This window comes from Heterocephalus glaber, unplaced genomic scaffold, assembly GCF_053883595.1.
Source record: "Heterocephalus glaber isolate CG9 unplaced genomic scaffold, H.glaber_assembly_v1.0 deba00000676, whole genome shotgun sequence".
Lineage (NCBI taxonomy): Eukaryota > Metazoa > Chordata > Mammalia > Rodentia > Bathyergidae > Heterocephalus > Heterocephalus glaber.
This window is the reverse complement of record NW_028258156.1, coordinates 6,834,213-6,838,894: the sequence shown is the minus strand read 5'-3', so window position 1 is coordinate 6,838,894 and position 4,682 is coordinate 6,834,213. Positions and strand designations below refer to the sequence as shown.

The 4,682-nt window shown below is 41.8% G+C and overlaps 1 non-coding gene across 1 annotated transcript; it reads right to left on the bottom strand.

Moving 5' to 3' along the window:
* Positions 1–852: 852 nt before the first annotated feature.
* Positions 853–988, bottom strand: LOC147829238 (small nucleolar RNA SNORA52). Its single transcript, XR_015449427.1, has one exon. It is a non-coding gene; the product is annotated as a small nucleolar RNA SNORA52 (small nucleolar RNA).
* Positions 989–4,682: the final 3,694 nt, after the last annotated feature.

Here is a 4,682-nt window from a genome sequence, read left to right as displayed (position 1 = left end):
CTTGTTGCTTTTGTTACCTTCTGGCTGCCATGAACTGTTTCTCCTCTGCAAGGCCTGACTGCCATGTGCCACCCTGCCTTGAAGCCAGCGGATTATGGACTGAAATCTCTACAAACTGTGAGCTAAATAAACCTGTCCCTTTTAATTTTGGGTGTCTGGTATTTTGTCTCAGCAATGAGAAAAGTGACTAAGACAGTGATCAACAAATCAGATTACTATCACAGTGCACTGTCACAGGATTCCTTGTTCTTCCAGGACAGGAGGCTGTTCCTCCCTATACACAGGAACTCCCCACCCCAGCCCTGATCCAGAGAGAGAGAGAGAGAGAGAGAGAGAGAGAGAGAGAGAGAGAGAGAGAGAGAGAGAGAGAGAGATTTCTATTCAGGAACTTGGCTTCCAGAGATGAAGCCCACAGCTGCCCCCACCTCAGAGATAAGTTGGAAAAACATGTTTACAACCGGGCAGGGAGTCTGCTGCCCCAGGGATCAGATCTCTGTCCACAGCAGTGAGCTCATGGGTCACAGTTTGCTGAGCTGGCCTTCCCTGTCACATGCACAAGGACAGAAATGCTGCAGTAAGAGATCAGTGTCCAGACAAGTCCCACCAGCTCCAGCCCGACATCACTCCAAAACCATCTGCCCAGCAAAGGGGTCCAGGAGCCTGTGGTCACCCCTGGTACCTTCAGTCCCTGCTCCCAACGCATTCACAGAAAACACTCTATGAACTGTTTACAAGAGCCCCAAGCTCCAGAGAAAGCTTGTGGAAAAGACAAGGGGATAGAAACAGCCAGGCCCAGAGGCCAGAGTTGGCAGGTTGAGTGAGTACAGGGCAACCCTGATCACCTGTTCATAGACTTGTCCAGAAGTGCCTCTAGCATGAGCCCACAAGAGGCCTTGCTCATTCATCCGGGTCAAGCTTCCAGGGTGCTATGGTCCACAAGCAAAACCTGGCAGGCTATAGACTGACCAGCAGGAATTAGAATGTACCAGGTACCCCTTAATTCTAGCAGTATATATGTACTGTACACATTAACAAGATTTTTTGTTTCTGGTACTGGGGATCAAACTCAGGACCTTGCACTTGCCAGGCAGGCGAGGCACCACTGAGCTACACCCCCAGCATTAATAAGAGAATTTAGTTTATTCATCTCTTGAGACAAGGCCTAACTATATTGTGCAGGCTTGCCTTGGACAATACTTCTGCCTCAGCCTTCTGAGTAGCTGGAACTACAGGTACCCACTACTGGGTTCAGCTAACTATAAATTTAAGAAAACTTACAGTATGTATGGCTTTGAAAAAAGAAAGGATGTCTATGGGATATCTTTTCTGGTTCCCTTCAGTTTATTTCTGGTTGCCTTTCAGTTTAGGAGGAACAAAGACAACTGGGGTATGGTTTTTTGTTGTTTTTTTTACATTATTGTTTCTTTTTATTTTAGATTAGAAAAATTAAGTTATATTTTTGCCTAATGTATACTAGTTGTCACCAGCTAGCATGGTTCTTTGCTTTAGTGATAATAGAAATTAAAAAACACAAGAAAAAGCTTTAATTGAAAGGATAGGGAAGAAAAGGAATGAACTCCAGGTAGAGCAATAGCAGAAGGGTCACACTGATGAGAGGGTGACACCAGTCCAACAGAGCAGCAAGAGAACCAGTTTTAAGGAGTGCTTTTAGTAATTTTTGATCCAGTAGATCATATCTCCATCTTGGTTTCCTACATCAGGTTGATTCCTCCTCATTTGAGGGGCAATTCAGTGTTCATGAGAGGAATCATCATGATTGGAAGGCAGTGGAGACTTCTGGCCATCAGTGTGATCAATGCAGTTTTATATGTTGAAATTAAGTAGACTCCAAAGCAAAATAGTTTTCAATTTCTTTTCTTTTACATTATTTCAATGGCATTCTGCAGATGATGACTCCAGCAAACTGCATACCATGTCTTAGTTACTTTTCTCTCCTTACTTTCTTCATTACTAACACGAATATTTTCATCCTCTTTCCTTAATTGCTTTTCCCAGTAATTCAGACTTTTGAAGAATTTCACTTGGGTGATTTTTTCAGTAGATCAATCCACTTATGCTCACGCCAGGGTGTGCTAGGAGGTGGACTCATTTGGATGTAGATTATGGAGGTACGCCTTTGGAGGGTGTATCTCTTGCTCGTGCTTCCCCCCTCTGCTCTTTGTTCTCACATCTCTTTCTCCAACTGGGGCATGTTGAAAAGGCAGTGAGCCCATGGGAAAGGGACCAAAGACCATATTCCATGAGGGGAAAATGGAGGATTATTATTTTATGTGGTAGTTACCAAATGAATGGTCATGCCAGGCATGATTACACATACCTCTAATCCCAGCTACTTGGGAGGCTGAGGCAAGAGGATTAAGTTTGTGGTCAGCCTGGGCAACTTAGACTATGTCTCAAAATAAAAGTTTTAAAAAGGGCTGGGGATGTAGCTTAGTGCTCCTTAGGTTCAATCACCAGTAGTGCGAGGAAAAAAAGCAAGAAAGAAAAAGAAATGGTCATAAATGTCTTCCATCCTAACATGCATGGCCCTTTGTGTTCTGACTTTTTCATTCCTCCCAAGAGATGAAGTCTATTTTTCTACTCCCTTTAATCTGAGCTGGCTGGTTTGTGGTTTCAGCAGCCCTGTCTCTATGGGAGTTCTTAGTCTGGATTTAGGAGTCCTCGAATATTCTGCTTTTTATATTCTGACACTACTGTTAAGGAAGTCTGAACTCCTCCGGAACAAATGACCACAAAAAGAAGGAGGCAAAATCGACAAGGACACAGCCACCTGACATGTGAGTGAAGCTGCCAGGTGACTGCAGCTGCATAAATGATTCCAAGGTAGACTGGAAGAATGACACAGCTGAGCTCTTTCCACATTGTTGACCCTTGGGAACTGAGAGTCCTTAGAAAAGAACAGACACAGAGGGGTCACGGAGGATGATTGCACTGGAGAATATCATCCTAAAGGGTGGGACTCAGGCCAAGAAGTGGATGGCACAGGACTATTTATTTTCATTTTTCCAGTGATGTGGGTTGAACCTAGGGCTTCACCCATGCTAGGCAAGTACTCTCGTGCTAAGATATATTCCTTTTTATCTTTTATTTTGAGATAAAGTCTCACTAAATTGCCTAGACTGGCCTCAAACTTGTAAATTTCATGTCTCAGCCTTCTAATAGCTGAATGTTTCTTTTTCTTCCTTTCTTTTTTTTTATACTGGGGATCAAACTCAGGACCTCGTGCTTGCCAGGCAGGCACTGTGCCAAGTTGAATATTTCTTACAAGGACTGAGAATGTAGCTCAGTGGTAGAGTTCTTGCCTATCATACATGAGGCACTAAGTTCAATCCCAAGTGCTGCAAAACAAACAAAAATCTTTTCAATATGTGGGATAACTTCAAATGAACTTTCCTAAAGATGAGCTAAACTTCATTTGAAAGTAATGAATTTATTATCACTGATAGAGTTTGTTGTTTTTTATTTTATTTCAATAGACTGAATGACCTTCCTGTATTAGGGATGATGTAGAATAGTTGGAATAAAGTCTCACATAGGTCCCTTCTACCCTTCCAAGTTTTTGATTCTGCATATACTTGGCATGGCAGTTTTGAAAATGCTTTCATTTTAGTATTCACTAACCAGGGATTGAACTGGGGACCTTGTGCTTTCAAGGTGGGCAGAGGAACCACTGAGCTAAATCCCCGGCCTTGTAGTTACAAATTTAACAGCTTTCTACAAAGTTTACGCAACAAAGATGATTCATTGAAAACATCTGTGTAAGCTATTGCCTTTTGTCCTTACAGTTAATAAAATTTCAGAGTTTAAGTTCCTGAACAAACCCTTGTCTTCTGAGTCTGTTAGAATTTCATGATTTCCAAGACTAATTTTTTTCACATATAAACAGCTCTGAAATTAGGATAAGAAATCATGGTCAGCCAGATGGCAGTTATAGCATGGGTATAATGGAAGGAAAACATGAGTTTGAACATGGCTATTCAAATTGTCATCAGTTCAACTGAATTAAATGCATTATCGGTACCACACATGTTGAGTGTAATTGCTGTCCAGAATGACTTATAGAATGTGTCAATAGCTTGGTAGAGAATCCAAGAGATAGTTTGGGAGCACTCTTTTAAGAAATGCTGCATTACCTACACTTTTGATGACAAGGAAGATGAGGTTGTGTTGAAAAATTCTAAGTTCTTGTGCTAGTCAGCTTTCTATAACTATGACAAAATACCTGAGGTAATGAAATTATAAAGAGAAAAGGTTTATTTTTGCTCACAGCCCATGATCAGGCAGACCCATTGCTTTTAGGCCTCTGGTGGGGGTACCCAATGGCAATGAGGGGAAGAATATGGTGGAAAACCTCATGTTTCATGGCCAAGAAGCAAGAGTGAGAGAAGGGGCCAAGACCTCACAACCCTGTTTGAGGCACACCTCAGTGATATAAGGGCCTTCCAAAAGGCTCCGCTGCTCACAGACTTCACCACTCCCAGTAGCTGCCCCCTGGGAAACAAGACTTAACACATGGGTTTTTTGGGGATTTTCAAGATTCAAACTGTAACACTTACTGAAAAACATTGTGTCATTCTTTAATTAAGAATGATTTTTTTTCATTGTAACTCATAAAATAACAATGTGATTTACAATCAATGCCATCAAATGATACTGATGAA